Consider the following 11,247-nt stretch of genomic DNA (forward strand, 5'->3'; position numbering starts at 1 on the left):
ACTTAACAAATTCTCAATTATCATCATTAAACGTTGAAATGTAAATTTACATAAATGATTGAAATCGTGCTTTAGTTCAATAACAAGAAATATAAACAAGAAACCATGAAACTAGTGATTTCTTCATTGACAAATATAATGAGCATAAAAATAACAACACCTCAGAGTTTGAGACCAAAGGTAAAACTTAGGTAGATTTCAATGATTATAAATAAGTGAGTGGGAGACAACTCCAATAAAAAAATAGAGAACTACATGACCATTTATTTATCACATCAAAAAAGATATATAAACAGTTTAATTAGATAGATAGATGAATTTAGTGCAAGAATTTTTTTCGCAAAATTATTTTGAATTTTTTTTAGTTGTCTCAACTTCATCTTAATTTATTACAAACTTTTTTTCTGAATTATTTTAAAAAACACTCAATCTGAAATATATGTTTATTTATTGTTTCTAACAACCATGATCAATAAAAAGTTTGGAGCGGATGGCTAGGAGGTGAAGGGGTTTTACAACTAACAGGCCTGGCGGGTTGGGCTCGGACCCGTCGGGTTTTAAGAATTGTCGGGCCGGGTCCGAGTTGCTTTTCAGCCGACCAGTGACTCACTGAGTCAACCCAGCGTGACATACTAATATTGTTGCCCGGGCTGGTTATGGGTCGGTCTTTGACTGGCCTGGGCCAATCGGGTAGAACTTGAAGTGCCCAGTTAAGCAGCCCACACCCCCTCTTCATTAGATGGAGCATAAGACATATTTTGACCTTAAGTCAATACCAAGAGGCCATAACGGCTTAAGTTCTATTAGGCTAAACTGCTAAAGCCAAGACAAGTGTTGAACTTTCCCAACTGGAAACATCTTTCTCCAAGGAAAAATAAAAAGGTCACCTTTGACTTTGAAGTAGATAAAGCCCTGGGCTTGATGGATTTCCATTATTCTTCTTTTAGAGACATTGATCAAGACAACTTATTCAAACTTTACAATGTCAACCTATAAAGAATTAATTGGGCAAGCATCACTCTCATCCCCAAATGCAATACACCAGATTAAACCACAAATTCCCAGCCGATCTATTGGATTAACTCAACCTTAAAAATCCTATGCCAAAATTCTGGTGACACGCCTCAACAAGATTCTAGGTTCGTTGGTAGACATCACTCAATCAACCTTTCATTAAAGGTAGATGCATCATTGACAACATTGCAATAGTGAAAGAGTTCATTTTTAACTTGTAAAAAAGGAGGATCAATGGCAACATCCTCAAGATGGACTTCGCCAAAGCTTATAATATGGTTGACTGAGAATTTCTCAATGATCTTCTTAAGGCGCATAGCTTTGGTATACGTAGATGGGTTGGATCAATTCCATTTTTAACACCTCCAAAGCTAACATCTTGATTAACGGATCACCACACTATTTTATTAGATACCGCCATGGTCTAAGTTTCTAAAGTTAAAAGACTACTGAAGCTAGAAGATTTAGTTAGCATGGTCAAGAGAAGTCTTGAATTACTTGAGTCTTAAGTGAGTGATACTGACAAATTGGTAAACAATCTCGACACCCGCTAATTCTATTTAGATTCTTGGTTCCACCTTTACAGATGGAGATATCTACAGTCCTTTCTTCCTATTTAGCTATCCTTGCTTGTTTATCTATGGCATTTTCATCCTTAGTGGGACGCTACTTACTTTTGTCTGTTTGTCTCTACCTCATCATTTATAACTCTATATTTTCTCCAGCTACTTCTTGTACTCCATTTTCTAAACAAAGTCATAATTTATCTTTTAAAAAATAATAAATATAAAAGGAGTGCTCGAAAATGTATGTGACACATGACACAACATTGCAAAGGGTAACATATCCAATGGTTCTTCCTTATACTTCGCTTGACTCAAAATCTTATTTGTTATCATAAGGCTTTGATTTGTAGTATTGTTATCAATGTGTTTGTTAGTTGGTTGATTACTCTCACGTGACTTTGATTGAAGAGTCTTGTCATCAACGAGGTTCTCCACAAGTTGATTACTCGAAAAAGACTTAGTTGAATTCTTTTTATTTGCCATCAATATCTTTATGAATCACTAATAATTCACAAAGTCATTTAATTATTATCAATGATATTTAGAGTCACATCAAATTTTTTTTTGACAAAGGCGACAAGCACCTTCCCACAAGGGAGTTTTCAAGAGACATGCAAGTATAGTGGTGCACCAATTATAGTGGTTTATCTACCCTCAAATGATTTATTACCTCAGCCAAACGTCACATTAAATTCTTTTATTTTTTATCTTTCATGTTTCATCTTATTTATTACAATTTCTTTTTAAAAACTATTAAAAATACTCCAAAATCTCATAACTCCTTTTTATATTATTTTTCTCAAACTTTAAAGTTAGGTGTGATTTGAAATCATGGTCAGCAATATCTTTTTCTAAATTACCTTTTCTTATACTTTTTTTATGGAATGCAACAAACATATGGACATTCAGAGCCGTGTGCATAATAAAGGCCATGCACCCTCACCTAACTAACATAGAGAGTGCAACCCCGCACTTACAACCAAGAACCCTTGGCACCAACTGTGTTTAGTGTGTTTTGAACCTGGGCAACAAGTATCCCATAACAAGTCTTTTGCAGTGAGGTCAATGGCGCTAAACCAAAGGCCATTGGCTTATTATATTTGGAATTATATATAAGTAATTTTTTTTTCAAACTATTTTCAAGGTTGTTCTTCACCCACAAAAGGCTTTAAATGATCTTGTCCCATATTTCAATTATTTTGGCAAAAGACCTTTAGTCTAGAGGCACTTGCCTTGTTGTGTAGGGTATCACATGCGGGAAGCTCAATGCTCGAGATGAAAAAGGCACCCAACAAGCAATGCTACAGAGTTCCTTGTGTATGGTCGAGACGTAAGCTCCCGTCGCACATAGTGAAGGTGAGTGGCATCTCAACACCAGCGCACACTCCTTGAATAGAGTAGTTCAATTCCCATGTAACTTTTCTGCCTATTCAATATATATATATTGGAGTCTTGTAATAATTATGAGTATAATGGAATATAAGATCATCAATATCATTTTTAATTTGATCTTTATTTACACCAAGAAAGACATTGATATGTTTTTCACCAACAAAAGGGTTTATACAAAGTGAAACTTGTTAATTGACACATGATTACTTTAACTGAGGATCTAGAATATTAACTATGCTAATCTCCAGGATCTAAATTACTTGATAGAAGCAATCATATCTTTCTTTTTGGCTAGCTAATGTCTAGGATCTAAGTTAACTAATGGGAGAAATTTCATATCACTCCTTCTAAGTACTTATTTCAAGCCTTTATAATGGCTTTGTAATAGTTTAGATACAATACAAGAACATATGCTTTCTTTCTTCTAATTTCCCTTTACCTTTTGTTAAACATTGTAGCAACCTAATATATCATGGTGCAATCCATTTTAGCAATTCTCAAGATGTCCACTCCATCTAGTGCTCCTTAAAACATACCCACCATTAATATTAATTCTATTTATTACCTTCATCCCGCTAATCAACCAGGTCAAGTTCTTGTCTCCCCGCTTCTTGATGGTGACAACTGCCCAACATGGAGTCATGGTATCCAACTTACATTGGAGGTGAAAATAAACTAGGATTTATTGATGGCACACTAAAACAACCTAATTCCCACTTCTCTAATGTTTCCTTATTGGTCTTGTTACAGTCAAATGGTACAATCATGTCCACTTAGTTTCATAGATTCTTTGCTCAAGGCTATCATTATTTGGTCGATATTGCCTATGCTATATGGCATGATCTCATGGTTTGATTCTCGCAAAAGAATATTTCTTGTATACTTAAATTGTGTCAAGAGATCTTTCAATATACAGAAGCAATAACTTTATTTCTGATAATTATATTCCATTAAAAGCACTATGGGATGAGCTTCCTTATTCACAACTCACCCTAATTGTATATATGGTGCTCTTAATGATCTTTATATAAATTACACTACTGATCATTTAATGAAATTTCTTAACGGCTTAGATTAATCATTTGCCCAAGTCTGAAGGCAAATTGTCTTGACAGACCCTCTTCCCATAATTGAGCAAGTTCATTCTATGTTATTGCGAGAAAAATGACAACGTCAGTTATGTTTCACTCCTTTTCTCCTAACCACTCAACATTGATGGCCCAACCATGACCTAATGGAGGTGTCTCACAATGCCGTCAACGTCCTCATTATCATTGTGATCATTGTAACCTCAACAGTTATAGTAATTCTTATTGATGAATTTTACATCCAGAGCAAAAAGCCACCAAGTTTCACAATCCAATTGGCCCACACCACCATGAATTTTGTTAGTTCCTTCTATAAGACCTATGGGTTCCCCATCAAGTGCTCATGGTAGTCAATAATCTACATTATTTTTAATTAGTCCTACTTTGGCACTGGACCAAATCTCTCAACTGTTGGCACTACTTTAGCCTGGTAATAGTAGTTCTTTTCTAAAATTTTATAAGTACAATTAACTGTTAATGAATTATAGTACCAATAGTATTCCTTAAATTATCGATACTAGAGCAAGCAATCTTGTGATTTCTGATATGTCCATTTATCTTACATCCACACCATGTGCTCAACCTTGACCTATTACTCTACCTAATAATTTTCAAGTGTTTGCCACTCACATTGGCACCATCTCTTTATTTCCTGGATACATCATTAATGTTCTATTTATTCCTAACTTTCATTTCAATCTCTTATCCCTTAGCGAGTCAACCCACCAACTCTCTTATGCTACAATCTCAAATTGTTGTCTTTTACAGGACTAACATATGAAGAAAGTGATTGGCATGGGACTGTTGCATGATGGTCTTTACATCTTGGAGAATTGCCTAATTCATCTTGCCGCCATGTCCACCGCAACACAAGCTTTTGATTTGTGGCATTGGAGACTTGGTCACCCTACTTACTCTCTAGACAACACTTTTTCTGTTACAAACCTATTTATATTAAAATAAAATTCATCATGTTGATGTTTGGGGCCCATATTGGACACCAGAATTATATGCAGTGCATTATTTTTTAACATTATTCAGTGATTTTTCACATTCCACATAGTGTTTCTCATGAACCTCAAATCTAATGTAAACTTTTTAATCCTGATTTTTCTCATGATTAACAGGAAATTTGACAAAACCATAAAATGAATTCGGCCAGATAATGCTAGAGAATTCTCTAATGACTACCACTTTATTTTTATAACAATTAGGAGTCATTCAACAATTTAGTTGCATTGGACACCCCAACAAAATGGTGTTATTGAACGAAAAACATTGGCACTTACTTAATGTTGCTCATGCCCTTCGTTTTCAATCACAAATTCAATTATGTTTTTGTGCTCAATGTATTTTAACTGCTGCATATCTCATTGAAACATCTTCCAACTAAAGTTCTTCATGGTAAAACGCCTCTGTGAACTTCTTTTCAACAAACACCCCTCTTACACTCATCTTCATGTTTTTGGATGTCGTTGTTATGCCAAAAAATTTAAGTCCTAGTGATAAGTTTGACAAATACTCCTCTCATGGTGTTTTTTTGGGATATCCACCAAGTTAAAAAGTCTACAAAATCTATGAATGATCCACTAAACAAATTTTGTAAGTCGAGATGTCAGTTTCCATGAAACCATTTTTCCTTTCACCTTAAAACTAATTGACTCACAACCCATCACATTTCCATCACATATAGTCTCATTAGATGAAGATTCCTTAACAAGTACCCATTCACACAACTCTACAATATCTACACCTGAGCTTATCACTACACTAAACCAAGGCCTGCATCCAGTCACTCAATGAATGGAATGTCAAATCGGATGACCTTCTTCACTTAAAGACTATCATGTAACTATGCCCATCTTTGTTACTCCTCCTCATCTATAAGTTCTTCCTTATATACAGCTCATTCTTTGAATACTTTTTTAACATATGATTGATTTAATTTCCAAGCTTGTATTATATTTAAATGTTGTAACTCATGAACCTACAACATTTTGAGAGGCAAAGCAAAACCAAGCTTAGCTTGACGACATCCAGGCTGAGATGACTGCTCTTGTTTTGAATAATACTTGGTCTAATGTTCCTCTCCCTCATGGAAAGAAACCAATTGGATCAAAATGGGTGTACAAAATTAAATGACATAATGATGGTATAATTGAACATCATAAAGCTTGACTCATTGCAAAGGGATATAACCAAGTTGAAGGTGTTGACAATCATGATATCTTTGCTCCTGTTGCTAAACCCACTACCGTGTTGCCATCAGAGTTTAGTCTCTTCATCAACTCAATGGCCATAATACTTTTCTTCATGGTGAGTTGGAAGAGGAAGTATATATATATTTACCTCCTGGGTATCAGGGTAAGGGGAAGACTCTTGTATGTCATCTTCATAAGTCTCTATATGATTTAAAGCAAGCTTCTCGCCAACGGTTTTCCAAGTTCTCTACTGTGCTCATTAATTATGGTTTCACATAATCCCAAGCAATATCATAGCTTATTATTTCTTCAACATGGTGATATTGATATATTTGTACTTGTTTATCTTGATGATGTCATCATCTCAAAAATGGATTCTCATCTATTTACCTCCGTTGAGTCTTATTTACATCAACAATTTCATATTAAGAATCTTTGCCCTTTAAAATATCTTTTTTTGGTATTGAACTAGATCGAACTCTTGATGGAATATATATTTCTCGACGTAAGTGTACTCTTGTCCTATTGGATGACTCAGGTAGAGCTATCAATTCGGGTTTAGTCCTTCGGGCCGCCCCGCCTAGCTCGCCAACAAAAATAGGTAGGTTGGGCTGGCCTTTTTAAGGTTTGTTTGTAAGTAGGCCTAAGTGGGCCAACCAGCTTGGGTTACAGGGTTTGGGATGTGTCGGACTTGGTTTTGGGCATGCTGACCCGCCATTAATTTATAAAAAAATTAAAAAAATCATAAAAATTATTAAATTAATAACATATTCTTAAGTAGGGTAAATAATTAATATAATGCTACAAAAAAATCACATGGCTGTAATGCATCACCAGACACCAATCAATCACATCTAAAAGAATAAGATTACTAATGGAGATCATCGATCAAGGATCATCAACTGCAAGATGAATCTCAACATAATCCCATCCCTCCATTTCTCTTGTCACTTTAATGATCCCCTTTGATTTGAGTTCCCAGCAAATCCATTCCTTTGGATTTTGTCTTTTTTTTTTTAGCTCTGAACACCCTCACATCTGACATCTCCATCTCGCCAAGTCTCTCTTTGATTCAATTCCTCTTCTTTCTCTCTTTTTTCTTGGATGAAAGCCTTTGAGTCTCACTATCAAGGCCTTCAATCTACTGGTAGTTGTATGATATTTGTTCTTTCATATTTCCATTTAATTCTCAATTTATATACCATTCTATCAATTTGTTTCAAGATTGTTGTTTAGGCATTCAATTTATGCCTTCCCATTATTTTCTTTACTTAATTTTGTGAATCTATTTGCTCACTTTTGTTTTAGTTTAGGCAATTAATTGGAGTTATTAAGACAAGAGGATGTTGGTCAGTAACCCATTATAGATGTCAATCATTGTCAGTTGTTTGATTACTTGATGTTGTAATCTATCCTAGTTTTCACCTTTTACAAGCTATCTTTTCTATTAGATTTATTTATTTATTTAATGGATTTTGGTATAATTCTCTAAATAGTCCGTCTACTTTTTCAAACATACCTTTTTAGTCTCTCACTTTAAATTATAACATTGTAGTCCCTCTACCATGTTTAAATGAGTCATGTCAGCCCCTCCTTTTTGATGGTTTAGGGTTTAGGAGGGCTGACATGGCTAAATTAAAATTGTAGAGAGAACAAAAGATTACAATTCAAAGTAAAGGGACTAAAAGGGTATGTTTGAAAAAGTAGAGGGATTGTTTAGGAAATTACATCGATTTTTTTTATATGAGAACTGGTTTATGATTGCAAAATTACTTGCATGACACTTGGGTTGAGATATTTTGGTTCTTTAAAATGTATCATGAATTATGTATGCTCTTCCTTATTTTTTCATATATATTTGCAGATTAAAGGGAAAATCATGAAATCAAATTTTTTGAATCAAAGTATTCACTTAGATGAAGAAAAATTGGAAAATACTAAATCTATTAAGGAGTCAATTTAAAAGTCAAAGACTTTTTTGATATTTGGAATTTCTTTATAAAGAAAGGGATAGGTCAAGATGACTTACAAATAACAGATTGAAAGGGATGAAAGAAAGAGTATAAACATGGGGATAAAAAGTATGGGACTTTTATATTTAATGGCACAAGGATAATTGCAAAATGTTTAAAATTCAATGATATAGGATAGATATTCCTTGATCATGAAAGGAAGATAAGGTCTAAGAAAATAAACCAAAAGATTGCACATGACTTATTAGATGCTGCCATTATAAAATATGATTTGCCATTTTCATTTGTTGAATATGATGGCAATAAAGCTTGGACGGAATATGTAAATCCTAATGGTGCTTTCATTTCCAGAAACACTCTTGTTAGTGAAATTAAAAGAATATATATATGAGGAAGAAAGAGAAACTTAAGCATGTTTTCGGTCATATTCAAAAGAGAATTTGTTTAACTTCAAATGTGTGGACTACATACACTAGTGAGGGCTACATTTACTTGGTGGGACATTTTGTTGATGAAAAGTGGCAACTGAATAGAAAAAATCTTAACTTTGCTCAAATGCCACCTCCACTCTTAGGAGTTTAATTGGCAGCAAAATTATTTGAATTTTTGAAGGAATGGGGAATTGAGAAAAAAAAAATATTTTCTTTGACATTGGATATGCATCCAACAATGATAATATGAAAGATATTTTGAAAGATTAGCTCTCTTTGAATGATAGTTTCTTGTGATGGTGAATTTGTTCATGTTCATTGTTCTGCTCATATATTGAATCTCATTATCCAAGAAGATTTGAAAGTTGCTAGTAATGCTTTGCATAAAACCAGAGAATTTGACAAATATGCGAAACATTCAGAATAGAATGAAAAAAATTTAAAGAATGCATCAAATCAATTTGTAACATTGACACTAATATTGGCTTGTGACTGTATGTGGCTACCTGTTGAAATTCGACATATTTGATGTTGAATAGTGTCACTAAATATAGAAGAGCTTTTGCTTCTCTCCATTAATCGAATGATAAAAAATTATAAATATTGTCCTTCAAGTGAAGAATGGAAAAAAATAAAGAAAATATATGAGTTCTTGGAGCCATTTTATGATAATACCAACTTGATCTCCAGTTCTTCTTATCCTACATCAAACTTGTATTTTATGTAAGTTTGGAAGATTGAGGTTTTATTAAAAGAAAACTTGTTAAGTGAAGATGTGGTGATAAGTGATATGTGTAGGTGGATGAAAGAAAACTTTGATAAGTATTGGAGACAGTATAATATGGTGCTTGCATTTGGGGCTATTATTGACCCACGAATTAAATTATCAATATCCAAGTACTTTTATGGGAAGGTTGAGAGTGATCCTACTACATGACAAAAGAAGGTGTCACTTGTGAGAACAAAGCTTTACAAGCTTTTTGAGCATTATTCTAAGGCTAACAAGTCAAGTCCTTCACAACTACAATCTTCTTCTTCTATCACTGCACCTACATCTACACAAAGTGGTGGAGGAATTAAAAGTAAGGGCGAAAGAATCTTTGATGTAACTATTCTAACCCTTTCTTTCTTTCTTTTTTGTAAACTCTATTCTCCAATTTATTTTTATTTTTTTAATGGTAACATATCTTAATTATTAATTATAGGAAATTAAAGCATTTGAGAACCAATCAATTACAAATGGCGAGAAATCTCAATTGGGTCTTTTTTAGGACCCAAAGCTTGAATTTTCATATTATGAAGATTTGGATGTTGCTGCGTATTGGAAGAATCATAAGCATATGATCCCAATCCTTGCCTTAATGGTAGGTGATATTTTGGCTATCCCAATAACAATTGTTGCATATGAACTGGCTTTTTTATTAGTTTTTGTGTGCTCAACAAGTATAGAAGTTGTACCCTTCCTGAAAAAGTACAAGCTTCCATTTGCACCCATAATTGGTTGCATGGTATAACATTAGTTATTTCACTTACAAATTATTATTTACATTTTTCACATAGCTGTAATATTAAATTATTGTTATTTTAAATCTAATTTTTAACTAACTCTATACTTGTGTGTGTGTGTGTGTTTTACAAATATTAAAACAACTATATCCGGTGAGGGATCAAACATTCTTGAGGTACTTTGATGAAGATAAAAAGGAAGGAGGAGATGGAGAAGAAGATTATAATGATATGATGGTTGATGAATTTTAATGTTCATTGTTGTATGTCTTAAGAGAGAAAAGGAGATTAAGAACATTTTAATGAATTGATATCTTGAAGATTTTTAACAAACATTGTAATAGTACTGGGTATTTTTATCTTATACCCTTTTTTTTTGGATTTAGTCAATCTTTTTATGTATTATATGTTATGTTAAATATATTAATATGTTTGGTAGGAATTGTAAAATATACTAATTTATTTATTTATTTTTTAATAATTCTGGCAAGCTGCCCCATTTAGCCGATAGACCAAGGTGGGTTGGGTTGTCCCAGCCCTCCCTGCTCCACAAAATGGTAGGGGTTTGGTGGGCCGTGGGTTAGCCCATCCCTTTCGCCCATTTTGACAGGTCTAGACTTAGGTCTTACAAGTTCCCACCCCTTTAATTTTTCTTCCATCTATCATCATCTTGTCTATCGACTTATTTATTTAACTATCACTTGTCCAAATACCATTTATGCTGTGAATATTTTGAGCCAATTCATGCATTAGCCGAGGGCACCACATATGCTTGCTACTCAACAACTCCTTCAACATTGGAAATTTTATACCTAGTCAATGAATTTTACTTCCTTTTAGCGTACAACTATTCTTTGTGGTTTCTGTTATTCTGATTGGGCTAGTTGCCTGATGACTTGCTGTTCCACCATAGGATACTGCATATTTTTATGAGATAGTCCTTTTTCCTAGAAGATAAGTTGTGTCTCGTTCATCTACTGAAGCATAGTACCATGTTATGCCATTTGCTACTTGTGAGATACTTGGCTATGCTCTATTCTCAATGATTTTGTCATCGCATTAACAGAACCAACTCT

The sequence above is a fragment of the Dioscorea cayenensis genome, chromosome 17, assembly GCF_009730915.1.
Source record: "Dioscorea cayenensis subsp. rotundata cultivar TDr96_F1 chromosome 17, TDr96_F1_v2_PseudoChromosome.rev07_lg8_w22 25.fasta, whole genome shotgun sequence".
Classification (NCBI taxonomy): domain Eukaryota; kingdom Viridiplantae; phylum Streptophyta; class Magnoliopsida; order Dioscoreales; family Dioscoreaceae; genus Dioscorea; species Dioscorea cayenensis.